This window comes from Mytilus trossulus, chromosome 4 (genome assembly GCF_036588685.1).
Source record: "Mytilus trossulus isolate FHL-02 chromosome 4, PNRI_Mtr1.1.1.hap1, whole genome shotgun sequence".
NCBI classification, from domain to species: domain Eukaryota; kingdom Metazoa; phylum Mollusca; class Bivalvia; order Mytilida; family Mytilidae; genus Mytilus; species Mytilus trossulus.
Genome location: NC_086376.1, coordinates 65,912,517 through 65,927,546, shown reverse-complemented (window position 1 = coordinate 65,927,546; position 15,030 = coordinate 65,912,517).

The window sequence follows — 15,030 nt, the reverse complement described above, 5'->3', positions numbered from 1 at the left end:
CGCAACTTTGACAATATACAGTGCGAATGACATAAGCTTTTGATGAAGAAATACAAGTGTACTTAAACTATGACAGTGTCAATTTTTTAATTACTGTAACAGTTATTGGGTTCGGGATTGTGTACTTGTTTTTATGTTGTTCGTTCTATAAATAAAGGTTGAGTATTGCAGACGTCTATTTGTCACAGCCAAGCTTTTTGTAGATCTCTGCTATTTGTGGTGCCAAATAGGACCCACGTTGCTTGAGAAATGTTTCAGGCATCACACTGGTGTCAGAAGTGTCGACTATTGTGAATTTATTCGACTGAGAAGTTTGGAAATTCATCGGAAAGTTGCCAGTTTGGAAAACCACATGAGTCGACGATTGGGCGATCCAGAAGCGGATCCCCGTCAATCACAACCCAAACATAATTATTCCGGTGAGATCGTATGATTTTTATACTTTAAATACTGAAAATTGTTTTAATTTTACAAAAAATTTAGCTGACGAAAATTTGCATTTGAAAAAAAATAATTCCGGTGGCTCCGACCTCGTCACCAAATTACCGGACATACAAAAACATTTTTATTTTTTATTTTTTATTTTTTTTTAGTCAAGATTTGCATTTTGTATCATAATAATTTGCATATTTTTATACTGTTTCATGTAATACGTGTTTTTTTTAAGTATTACAGATCGAATTTAGAAAATAAAGGACTTATGAGTGAAACTGTTCTACACAACTATCTCAGGTCTATTCCACTCGTCATCACACAAAAGACAAAATATTAATTTTCACCTGCTAAGAGACGGGCTTCATCCTAAAAGAATATGGACACAAAAGTGGTTTAGAAGATTACCACTTGACATATGCCAAGAGTATTGGTTAGATAGGGAATCATTTTCAGTATACGTCGATCCACAGGATTAAAAATTACAATCTTTATAAATTGCAATTTAATAATAAACATGAATGACGATACAGTAGTAGAGACGGGTTCTGATCGAAAAGTCAGCGAAGATTCCCCGCCAAATGGTGATCAGTTGGGCATAAAAATGCTTAACGTGTTAGAAAGAATGGGGAACGACATGGGAACCTTGGCTGACACCATGACATATGTTTAGAAAATAGGATGAGGTTTCTGCCAATACAATGCAGCTAATCTACCAACAAAGTAGAAGTATAGAAGAATTGAACAATACGTTTTTGCAGAACCGGGAGACATCGAAATCCGACATTTAGAGCACAGGAACTAATACTTCCGGTTACACAGTTGACGATTTTTCTGGGTCTTCTATTTGTCCAAAGTATGGATTATATGATGGAAATAATGAACACCTAGACCATAAGTTAGACGAAAACAAACCAGTTGACAGTTTTCAGGTTGGCCAAGAGAACAGTCACAGACAATCTCTGTTCGGTCAAGATAGCAAGCCGAAATCGGATTTACAGTTCGGTCGTGGGAACAGTCCCAGACCACCTTCATTTAGTTTAGATAATCAACCAATAGGATATTTGCAGTTCGGTCGAGGGAACAGTCCCAGGCCATCGTCCAAGAATACAGATGATGACATACAGACCGGAAGTTTGCAGTTTGGTCGCGTTAACAGTCCCAGACCAAATGCAAATTCACACACACCATTGTCATCAACACAAAGGGATACAACAACACAGAATTTAGATGATGACAGACAGAACGAGAGTTTGCAGTTTGGTCGCGGGAACAGTCCCAGACCAAATGCTAATTCACACACACCATTGTCATCACTATAGAAAGATGGGAGTCTAGGTCGAGTTCTATGAACACAAATAATAGACAAGATTTGATAAGAAACATACAACCTTCGTTTTCTAGTGATATTGAAGCTATGCACAGTAGTAACAATACACAGCAGACAAGACAAAAAGTACCAAAGAGTGACGTTCCCCACCAAAAACTTCCAACATTCGACGAGAAGGATGATTATGAGGGGTTAATTATCCCATTCAACAGGGCAGCTAGGAGAAACGAATGGACAGAGGAGGAAAAGTTAGATAGGTACATTGCATGCCTGCGAGGACAGGCGAGTAAATTTATGACCGCAATTCCTCGACAGGAAAGAGATAGTTTTGAATCCATTTCGCGTCACATGGAAAACAGGTTCAACCGAAAAGAGCCCCCATCCACTGCACGAAAAAAACTATCTGATTTAAGTAGTGTTGTCAAATCGTACACTTTTGCCTAACCGGTTACTCGGATAATCGTTCGACCGATTAACCGGTTAACCGGTAGTTTTAAGTTAGTTTGAAAGCCTTTTCAATAGTACCATACATGTACACATAGTTATAAGATGTGGTATAAGTGTCAATTTGACAACCTTTCATCCAAGTCATAATACAATGATTAAAGAACTGAAGTTTGTCCTTTGGCATTATAAGGCTTGTCTGTGAGGATTCCAGGAGAAGTTTGGTTCTTGATAAACAAATACACCGTATCAACTATAGCATTTGTACCAACTTCAAATTGAAAAATATATATAAAAAAAAACGTCTTGATCTCGTAGAATTTGTCTGAAACCGATCATTGTTTAATTTTCTCTTGTCTTCGAAAATAATGTGGAGCGTTTCAATTTGAAATAATTAATTATAAAAAAAAATAAGATATGGTATGATTCCCAATGAAACAATTGTCCACAAGAGACTAAAATGACACAGAAATTAATAACTATAGCTTAACATACGACCTGTTTCTTTACTTTGTTTGCTTGTTTCTTTAAGCATGTTACTCGTACTATCACGTATACCTTGAGTACATTCACATTAGTTTGCATTTCACACTTTTTAAGGCAGCATTTCGTTTAAAGAAAGACTAAACCTTGCACTACTGAGTTTACACATTTAGATGTTTACACAGTATTAGATCAAAAACGAAATAATGAACTAAATAGTAAAATTTATCGCATCTCTGATTTAAAGTTATTGTTAAAAAAACATGTTTACCAATCATGTTTCTTTAAGGGTCTGCCCCGAGCTCTAATTAATTTTATGTATTTAGGATCAACAATAGCAATCAATATACTGGACAATTGATCTGTCAAAAAAATAACTACGACGACATTTTTTTAAATAAAACATAACTATTTAATGTTTTCCATGCAAATTTATATCAAAACTATTAAATTTGAAGAAAAGTCCGGTTAACCGGTTAGCGTTTTTGGTATTCGGTATTGGGTCGTTCCACCGGTTAACCGGTTAACCGTTGACAACACTAGATTTAAGACAACACAATGAAAAGAATGAAGAGTTTGCTGAAGAAGTAAGACGATTAGTCTCAAGAGCATACCAAAATAGTAGTATCGAGTTACAAGAGGAACTTGCAGCGGAACACTTTTTGAAGGGCCACAAAAACGTAAAAATAGCATATGAAGCTTTAAACCACCAACCTAAGACTGTATCTTCAGCACTAGATAATGTTGTACAACTACAACACAATTATCATGCTACGTTGGGCAGGGATGTTGATTATAATACAAAACAAAGGACCAGACGCGTTACGTGGAAAGATGAAGAGGAAAACAGTACTGACCAATATGAAGGGATGGACAGCAGTTGGCAGTTGGTAAATTCATTTCGGAAACCAGATAATCAAACATTACAGAATGAAATCAAAGCACTAAGAGATCTTTTAGAAAGGGCCATGCTGCATGATTCAAAACCAGCTACATTGACAGCACAGTCAACGGGATGTTATTTTTGTGGCGATAAAAGCCATATCAAACGTGATTGTCCAAAAAGATCACGATCCCCCAGCCCTATGAGAAGACAAGATACTGGTGCTGATTGTGAAAGGAGATATATTATCAAATTGGCAGAGGACAAGATTTACTCATTCCAATTCAAGTCAATGGCAATAAGGTCGATGCTATTGTTGATACAGGAGCAGATGTAACGGTACTTTCAAGATCCTTTGCAAATTGTATTGGTTTGAGCGGTACTACCGGTATAAAAGCTTGCTTATTGAATGCAGAAAATGGGAAAGAAATGGAGGCTGACATGAATATTGTTGCAAAGCTTCAACTGGGTAAAAAGGAGATAATTTGGAAAGTATGTATTGCCCCCATAAGAGATGATATTTTGATTGGAATAGACTTACTGAAAGAAGTAGATGGTATCATAATGGCCAAACAAGGTGATCTGCTGATAAATAATGAGCTGATACCAGGACGGTATCGAAAAGAAAATGATTGCCAAATATCAAGAGTGACGGCTGAAATGGAACCCACTTTAGATACGTTAAAGCCCATGGACGAGACAGATGTATATGGAGGAGTTGAAAGTCTAAAAGAAAGTATTGTTGATGTTTTAGACCCAGCTTCCTTACAAGACAATAACAACACTGGGTCGGTTTTAGTGGAAACTCGCCTACAGGATAATCTTGAAAAAGATAATGTTTCAGACACGGACGAGGTAAGTGCGATTGGTTCAAATGTGCCACATGAGCCGAGGACACAGGCTCCAGACTCAGGTGGGTTTGAGAACAAGAATATTAAGCTATCGCAAGAATTTGTTGTCGAAATTTCAGATGCTTATGATGCGGCTAACGACGATAAATCTGATAGTTCAAAGATAGAGAATTCACTATTTGAAGACTATATCATATGTTCATTAGAACAGACGATACAAAGTTTAGATTCGGGCAAGAATTCAACCAAACAAGATGATGAATCAGAACAGAAGGAGATTATATCACGTGATTCGGGGACACTGAGTCCAGTTTCAAGTGGTTGTAAGACCCATGCAAACGTAACCAAGAAGATAGGGTCTCTCAATTATGCCTTAAATCCAAAGATTTCACCCAAGATGGATGACAGTTCAGATTCCAGTGAGTCGAGGACACAGGCTCCAGACTTACCTGGGAATCATCGAAGACAAAAGAAAAGCACCCACCTAAAATCAGTCGATATGGACGCAAAATAAACCAACCCTTACGTTTCAAAGATTGACAAAAACATTTGTGCAAAAAAATAAGAGATATTCTTATTGAGAACTGTCTGTTTATAAAGAAAAGGGGGATAGTGTAACGGTTATTAGGTTCGGGATTGTGTACTTGTTTTTATGTTGTTCGTTCTATAAATAAAGTTTGAGTACTGCAGACGTCTCTTTGTCACAGCCAAGCTTTTTGTAGATCTCTGCTATTTGTGGTGCCAAATAGGACCCACGTTGCTTGAGAAGTGTTTCAGGCATCACATTACATTGTGTTAAACTCGCACGTCAATCTTTTGTCTGTCAAGTTTTGATCACTGTTTCTAACCATCTTCGGAAGGCCCCTTTTTTAATTTATAATTACCAATGGAAATAGAAAGACCTTTTGTCTAACCTGTCTTTGTGTTATTTTTTATACGTCCGTCAATTTTGACGGGACGTATAATGGTATACAAATGTCCAGTGTCCGTCCGTCCGTCCGTCCGTCCGTCCGCCCGTCTGTCCGGTGTAAACATGTCGCACCGTAACTTGAGAACGACTTATCCAAATTTCATGAAACTTAACATAGTTGTTTCTTATGATGGTCAAATGATCTGTATACTTTTTTTGTGAAAATAAGATTTCAACTTTTTGAGTTACGGCACTTTGTAACTAAAACAGGGGTGTGTTTTTTTCACATGTCGCACCGTATCTCAAAAACGATTCTTGATTATGGCTTAAAACTTTAAATACTTCTTAGTTATATTAATCTTAATATCTGTATACTTTTTGGTGATGATTCAAAATTTAATTTTTGAGTTATTGAGTACTTTGTAAAAAAGGGGGAGGGTTTTTTTACATGTCGCACCATATCTCAAAAACGATTTATGATTATTACTTAAAACTTTACACATGTCTTTTTTATATTAATCTTAAGATCTGTATACGTTTTGGTGATGATTCAAAATTTCATTTTTGAGTTATTGAGTATTTTGTAAAAAAAAAGAAGGGGGGGGGGGGTTTACATGTCGCACCATATCTCAAAAACGATTTATGATTATTGCTTAAAACTTTACACATGTCTTTGTTATATTAATCTTAAGATCTGTATACGTTTTGGTGATGATTCAAAATTTCATTTTTGAGTTATTGAGTATTTTGTAAAAAAAAAAAGGGGGAGGGGGGTTTACATGTCGCACCATATCTCAAAAACGATTTATGATTATTGCTTAAAACTTTACACACTTCTTTGTTATATTAATCTAAAGATCTGTATACTTTTAAGTGATGATTCATTTTTATATTTTCGAGTTATTGAGTTTTTTGTAAAAAAAAGAGGTTTTTTTTCACATGTTGCGCTGTATCTCTATTGCTTAAAACTTAACAGGCTAATGTTGCGTCGGGTTTCCAAATACATCTTGTACAATCTTCCTATTGAGCGGGAATAAGGAAGGAGTCAGGATATACTAAGCATGACATCCTGTACAACCCTGTGTTATTCAAAAAAGATTAATGTTTTTTCACAAGACGACGGGCGTATCATGCGCTCATGGCGCAGCTGTTTATTCAAATATTGATCAAGTCGAAATGCTATCTAAAACACTTACCACTCATTCAAAAAAGAAGGGTCTGACTTGTTTTTATCATACTGCTTTTATTACATTATAGATGTCGGTTTCCGTTCGATTCCGTTATATACCAATTCCTCAGAGCAATTGGTACTTTGCGGAACGGAACGGAACGGAATAATAAATTAAAAAGTTTAAATCAGATTCAACTTGATTACTGTTTCTAATCCTCGTCGGAACGAGAGGTGGGAGGCCTCTTTTAAAAAATATAATTACCAATGGAAGAAGTAAGACTTTTTGTCTATCCGGCCTTTGTGTTAAATTCTTAATCATTTATCTGGTCGGGAGTGCTATCTAAAACACTTATTTCTTCTGCATAAAGGGGTGTCAGACACATTTTTTTTTTATCATACTGCTTTTATTACATTATAAATGTCTGGTTCCGTTCGATTCCGTTAAATACCAATTCCTCAGAGCAATTGGTACTTTGCGGAACGGAACGGAATAATAAATTAAAAAGTTTAAATCAGATTCAACTTGATTACTGTTTCTAATCCTCGTCGGCACGAGAGGTGGAAGGCCTCTTTTAAAAAATATAATTACCAATGGAAGAAGTAAGACTTTTTGTCTATCCGGCCTTTGTGTTAAATTCTTAATTATTTATCTGGTCGGTAATGCTATCTAAAACACTTATTTCTTCTGCAAAAAGGGGTGTCAGACACTTTTTTTTTATCATACTGCTTTTATAACATTATAAATGTCTGGTTCCGTTCGATTCCGTTAAATACCAATTCCTCAGAGCAATTGGTACTTTGCGGAACGGAACGGAACGGAATAATAAATAAAAAAGTTTAAATCAGATTCAACTTGATTACTGTTTCTAATCCTCGTCGGCACGAGAGGTGGAAGGCCTCTTTTAAAAAATATAATTACCAATGGAAGAAGTAAGACTTTTTGTCTATCCGGCCTTTGTGTTAAATTCTTAATTATTTATCTGGTCGGGAATGCTATCTAAAACACTTATTTCTTCTGCAAAAAGGGGTGTCAGACACATTTTTTTTTTTTTATCATACTGCTTTTATTACATTATAAATGTCTGGTTCCGTTCGATTCCGTTAAATACCAATTCCTCAGAGCAATTGGTACTTTGCGGAACGGAACGGAACGGAATAATAAATTAAAAAGTTTAAATCAGATTCAACTTGATCACTGTCTCTAATCATCGTCGGAACGGGCTGTTGTAGGCCTCTTTTTTAAAATATAATTACCGATGGAAGGAGAAAGACTTTTTGTGGAACCTGCCTTTGTGTTAAATTCTTAATTATTTATCTGGTCGGGAATGCTATTTAAAACACTTATTTCTCGTGCAAAAAGGGGTGTCAGACACATTTTTTTTATCATACTGCTTTTATTACATTATAACTGTCTGGTTCCGTTCGATTCCGTTAAATACCAATTCCTCAGAGCAATTGGTACTTTGCGGAACGGAACGGAACGGAATAATAAATTAAAAAGTTTAAATCAGATTCAACTTGATTACTGTTTCTAATCCTCGTCGGCACGAGAGGTGGAAGGCCTCTTTTAAAAAATATAATTACCAATGGAAGAAGTAAGACTTTTTGTCTATCCGGCCTTTGTGTTAAATTCTTAATTATTTATCTGGTCGGGAATGCTATCTAAAACACTTATTTCTTCTGCAAAAAGGGGTGTCAGACACATTTTTTTTTATCATACTGCTTTTATTACATTATAAATGTCTGGTTCCGTTCGATTCCGTTAAATACCAATTCCTCAGAGCAATTGGTACTTTGCGGAACGGAACGGAACGGAATAATAAATTAAAAAGTTTAAATCAGATTCAACTTGATCACTGTCTCTAATTATCGTCGGAACGGGCTGTTGAAGGCCTCTTTTTTGAAATATAATTACCGATGGAAGGAGAAAGACTTTTTGTGTAACCTGCCTTTGTGTTAAATTTTTTATTATTGATCAAGTCGAAAATGCTATCTAAAACACATACCACTCATGCAAAAAGAGGTGTCAGACACATTTTTTTTTATCATACTGCTTTTATTACATTATAACTGTCTGGTTCCGTTCGATTCCGTTAAATACCAATTCCTCAGAGCAATTGGTACTTTGCGGAACGGAACGGAACGGAATAATAAATTAAAAAGTTTAAATTAGATTCAACTTGATCACTGTCTCTAATCCGTCGGAACGGGCTGTTGTAGGCCTCTTTTTTAAAATATAATTACCGATGGAAGGAGAAAGACTTTTTGTTGAACCTGCCTTTGTGTTAAATTCTTAATTATTTATCTGGTCGGGAATGCTATCTAAAACACTTATTTCTCGTGCAAAAAGGGGTGTCAGACACATTTTTTTTTATCATACTGCTTTTATTACATTATAAATGTCTGGTTCCGTTCGATTCCGTTAAATACCAATTCCTCAGAGCAATTGGTACTTTGCGGAACGGAACGGAACGGAATAATAAATTAAAAAGTTTAAATCAGATTCAACTTGATTACTGTTTCTAATCCTCGTCGGCACGAGAGGTGGAAGGCCTCTTTTAAAAAATATAATTACCAATGGAAGAAGTAAGACTTTTTGTCTATCCGGCCTTTGTGTTAAATTCTTAATTATTTATCTGGTCGGGAATGCTATCTAAAACACTTATTTCTTCTGCAAAAAGGGGTGTCAGACACATTTTTTTTTATCATACTGCTTTTATTACATTATAAATGTCTGGTTCCGTTCGATTCCGTTAAATACCAATTCCTCAGAGCAATTGGTACTTTGCGGAACGGAACGGAACGGAATAATAAATTAAAAAGTTTAAATCAGATTCAACTTGATTACTGTTTCTAATCCTCGTCGGCACGAGAGGTGGAAGGCCTCTTTTAAAAAATATAATTACCAATGGAAGAAGTAAGACTTTTTGTCTATCCGGCCTTTGTGTTAAATTCTTAATTATTTATCTGGTCGGGAATGCTATCTAAAACACTTATTTCTTCTGCAAAAAGGGGTGTCAGACACATTTTTTTTTATCATACTGCTTTTATTACATTATAAATGTCTGGTTCCGTTCGATTCCGTTAAATACCAATTCCTCAGAGCAATTGGTACTTTGCGGAACGGAACGGAACGGAATAATAAATTAAAAAGTTTAAATCAGATTCAACTTGATTACTGTTTCTAATCTTCGTCGGCACGAGAGGTGGAAGGCCTCTTTTAAAAAATATAATTACCAATGGAAGGAGTAAGACTTTTTTTCTAAGCTGCCTTTGTTTTAAAATTCTTAATTATTTATCAGGTCGGGAAAGCTATCTAAAACACTTATTTCTCGTGCAAAAAGGGGTGTCAGACACATTTTTTTTTTATCATACTGCTTTTATTACATTATAAATGTCTGGTTCCGTTCGATTCCGTTAAATACCAATTCCTCAGAGCAATTGGTACTTTGCGGAACGGAACGGAACGGAATAATAAATTAAAAAGTTTAAATCAGATTCAACTTGATCACTGTCTCTAATCATCGTCGGAACGGGCTGTTGTAGGCCTCTTTTTTAAAATATAATTACCGATGGAAGGAGAAAGACTTTTTGTGTAACCTGCCTTCGTGTTAATTTTTTTATTATTGATCAAGTCGAAAATGCTATCTAAAACACATACCACTCATGCAAAAAGAGGTGTCAGACATTTTTTTTTTATCATACTGCTTTAATTACATTAAAGATGTCTGTTTCCGTTCGATTCCGTTAAATACCAATTCCTCAGAGCAATTGGTACTTTGCGGAACGGAACGGAACGGAATAATAAATTTAAAAAGTTAAAATCAGAACCAATGTTTCTAATCATCGTCGGAAAGGACGACGTGAGGTCAGTCTAGATATCATAATGCATGACTTGCAAATGCGTTAATTTCATGATAATTTATCAGGACAATCCGACATATTCATCTACAGAATAGTTCCCGATGTTATACATTATTGCACATTTCACCTGTGAAGAAGAGATTAAGTATACATTTGTGTTATTTGTATATGGAAAACCGTAAAACACAGAAATTTTAAAGTTTGTTTTGTTTTAAAGATTTTTCGAAATTTTGATAAATGCCCCCTTTGGATACCTTAAATGCAATTCTGTTCCGTTCCGTTCCGTTCCGTTCCGTTCCGTAAAGTACCAATAGCCCTGAAAAGGTACAAATTATTATGTCTGTAGCTCATTTCTCTGTCAAAGAGAATTATAGACCCCTTGCCATAAAGTTATCCATATTTTGAGTGAAAGGTGAGAGATTTTTCTATAATGTGAGGGGGTTGGGTGACACGGTGTGCTCCTCAAAGTTTTCCCAAATTTCTCTTTTCTATTTTTTCTCCTGATCCAATTTTTGTTTTGTGTATTTCAATACCCCACTTTTTATAATCATATTTCCAACATCCCCACTTCAGTCAAGTTTGTAGCCTCAACCCCCCCCCCCCCCCCCCCCCCCTAAATGTACTTCTTTGAAGGCTACTTTTTTTGGAATAAAACGATAAGCTAAATTTCATTCAGTTAGACATGCAAAATTGTAAAGGCCTTTCTCGTATACTCTTGCTTTGAACATATTTTCCACCATTGACATAGCTGTAGCAGAGACATATATTTATATTTCTCTAATTCTATGGAAACTTATCCCTTTCCGAAGCCATTGTATAAAATTTTTTAATCAACGTGTGGTTGCTGGTGATCTCAAAAGATCATTGGGTGATTTTAAGAGTCATGACCTTTTAAGCTAACTTGATGAATCAAAATTTGATAACAGGTGTTAATGAAATTGACAACTTCGTGCAATGTGAAAGGCACTCGAAGGGGATTTCCGGTTAAAAAAAAAGAAAATGTCTTTTTAATCATTAGAGAAACAGATTCTTACATAGTTGCTCGTGGATTATCGGATTAATCCAATCTCGATAGTTAAATTATAAATTTTAAAGTCCTCGCCGAGGCGGCTCGGACTTTAAAATTGATAATTTAACTATCTCGATTGGATAAATCCGATAATCCACTGGTATCAATGTAAGAATCTATATGTCTCTGGCTGTAGCGAGTCGAATAGTTTTGTAAAACCGATCAATTATCTTTTATTTTCCAATTTTCCTTGTGATTTCAATTTCTTAGAGTCACTTTTATAAGATTATATCATTCTAGGAAGTTCATCCTATCGTATTCCATTGTCAAATTCCGAAAACTGCAAAAAATATCACAAATATTGATATCAACGTTTTCAGCCATCTTAAAATTGAATATAATTGATCAGATTACACGCACCCCCTTGGTGCTACTGAGGATAGTATTACACCCGCGTCCGAACGCAAATGATATGACATACGCATTTCCATGGCCGGACAAATAGCCACTCCGTAAAGAAATAGATAGTGTTAAGGACTACAAGTATCTTGGTGTATTTTTTGCTAGAAGTGGATTTATTATAATCATTTGGTAATCAAATAAATTCATTTAATGTCGCTTCCATGTTAATCTTGAAAATAAACTTAATATTGAATAAACAATACTGCTAATGCTAAAATGTTGCATTTGAATATATAAAATGTCGTATAAATGATCAATACTACCAGAACTGGTTTACTACTTTGAATGGTTGTGAAAAATTGTGTTTATATAGAAAATTGAAAAATGAGTTTTGTTTAGAAGATTACTTAAAATATGATTTTAATAGTAAAATACTGACTAGACTGCGTAGTGGAACATTAAAACTAAATATTGAAGTTGGTCGTTTTGACAATATTGTAAGAGAAAATCGTATATGTATATGCTGTCATATGAATTGTATTGAAAACGAGTACCATTTTGTTCTTGTATGTCGATAGATGGCGTCTGTACTAAACTTCACACAAAACGAACCTACATATTATCTACCCCATGCACTATAAACTGTTTCTTTTGGACTTTTGGTAGTTTGGATAAATGTGTTACATTGTTATAAATCAAATATGAGAATTTGAGTCAAATCGGTGACCATGATTTTGACAGCTAGTACCCCTTTAAATATAAAGCAAACAATCCCAAATAGCATTATTTATGAAGTACTGGGACGATTTCCGATCTCGCTCACAATTAAAATGCGAATGATTTTGGTGTAGATTAGCAAATGGTGACATGGACAAAATCTCTTCGATTCTTTACAGATCGCTGATTGTATATTTGGAAAATTATGGCTTTGAAAGCAAATGGTTGAAAATTGTTAAAAGCAATTTTGATAACTTATGGTCATGTATGGAGATCCCAATCTCATTTTTTCACAGAATGTATAGAAAACTGTGTAGAACTTGGACTTAAAGACCAATTTGAGCAATAATGGTCGTCTGACATTTTTAATTCAAGTAAAACAATTTGTTATAGAATATTTAAGACTGATTTCTGTTTTGAGCGTGTTTTTTGTTGTTGTTACTACCCTCATATATTGTGATTTTTTAATGTAAATTCAGATGAGGCCGATATAGCCGGTTGAAATGCCGTTCCAACTAAATGTAAAATCCTAACTTGAACGTTTATCTCAGCAGTCCGGCAAAACCGAACCGAACAAACTCCAAATTAAATGTAATTTCAGAAAAGGACATTAATTAAATTATATTCAATGGCTAGTTGTTACACATACAAAAATACAACTGGCACATATATATATAGGGACACAGATAGTTATAGTGATATTTGGATAAATTTATCAATTCCGATACGGATTTACGATGCATCAAATAAAGATTTACTGTTTTCTTATAATAAGTGTAAAACGACCTTAATCGAAAAAATGCATTAGACCTTTTCTAAATTAACCTATGTCAACTTAACTTTAAAATAAATGAATATATCAGGGTCGGATTCAGCCTAGGACAAAAAAAGGGGGGGGGGGGTCAAACTATATGTCCCCATTCAAATGCATTGATCGTCCAAAATAATGGTGATCCAACCCCCGGATCCCTCCACCTGGATCCACTCCTGGATATACAGTTGATTTTCAAATAAGTTTTCGTGGGTTATAAACTCTCTTTATAACAATATATTGATTGTTTTTGCTACCGTCACCCGGTATTTTCTCATATGATTGCGCAAGTGCTCAAAAATTCTGTAAATACATATACAAAAATCATTGCTACTTATAAATAGAATAAATGGACCATTGAAGAATAGAATTTTTTGAATTGATGCACACAAGCCAACAAATTCGTGTTCACCGATCTCATCAATGTTAATTTTAACAAAATTGAAGCAGATTGGTGGCTAAAAGCTAATTTTTATTTCCCTATTTCACTTTCATTTTTGATTGAACCAAAAAAAAAAATTTTTTATATATCTCGCAGGTAGTGTTCCTTTAGCGAAACATCACGTTTTCCGATAAGGTATCGATTTTAGCAACGTTTAGCTACGAAAGCCAATAAAGGTCAGTCGAAAAAAATAAATCTGTCGTAATTTCAATGGAAATGAGATAGGCCAATGATTATACAACTGCATACCAAATATCATTTACTGTTCACGAGTAGTTCCCTTATAAACTGACTTATCAGAAACTAGTACATGATAACTAAGCAAAACTTCCAAAATACAATTACTGAGGGCGGTTGGCCAAATAATCTCCATAGTAATGTGATGTGCCAATACTTATACAACTGCATACTAAATATCTTTGACTTACCACTAGTGGTTCACCATAAACTAGACCTAATCGCAAACTAATACATTGCTGACGCCGCCGCCGACGCCGGAACCTGCATATATGTCTCGCTTTTTGACTCGTCAAGCGTCCATTTTGTCATGATGAACCCTCGACAGATATGGGATAAATGTAACGGTTTTCGAGATATTATATAAAAAAAAAAACTAATGTGCGCCCATTATATCCTATTTTTCAAGTTGGTATAAGCGGCTGTGCTTTTAAGGTGTCATAAATCGATCACACCTTTTGTAAAGGAAACATCAATAGTAAAAAAAAAACTGACTTTCAAAGTATTTTTCACAGAAGTTTCAAAGGAGATTTAAAAAAAAAACCACTAACGACAACGGACAACAAGCGATAGCAATGACTGGCATACTACTTCGGGTACTAAAACAACATAATGAGGATCAAATATGTTATATTTTATTTTGTCTCAGAGTTAGCAATTCATAATTTTACTATAACAATGAATTGCTAAAGACAAGATTTTAATATAACAAATATAAAAAAAAGACGTGATATGATTGCCAACTAGACAACTCTCCACAAGAAACCAAATGACAAAGAAATTCATGATTATAGGTCATCGTATGACCTTCAACTAGGATCACAGCCCATACCGCAGAGTCAGCTATAAAAGGCCCCGAAATAACAAATGTAATACTATTCAAACGAGAAACCCTAACGGCCGATTTTATGTACAAAAAGTAAACGAAAACAAATATGTAGCACATCAACAAACGACAACCACTGAATTAAAGACTTGGGACAGACACATTCATACAGAATGTGGCGGGTTAAACGTGTAAGTGGGATCCCAACCCTCCCCTGA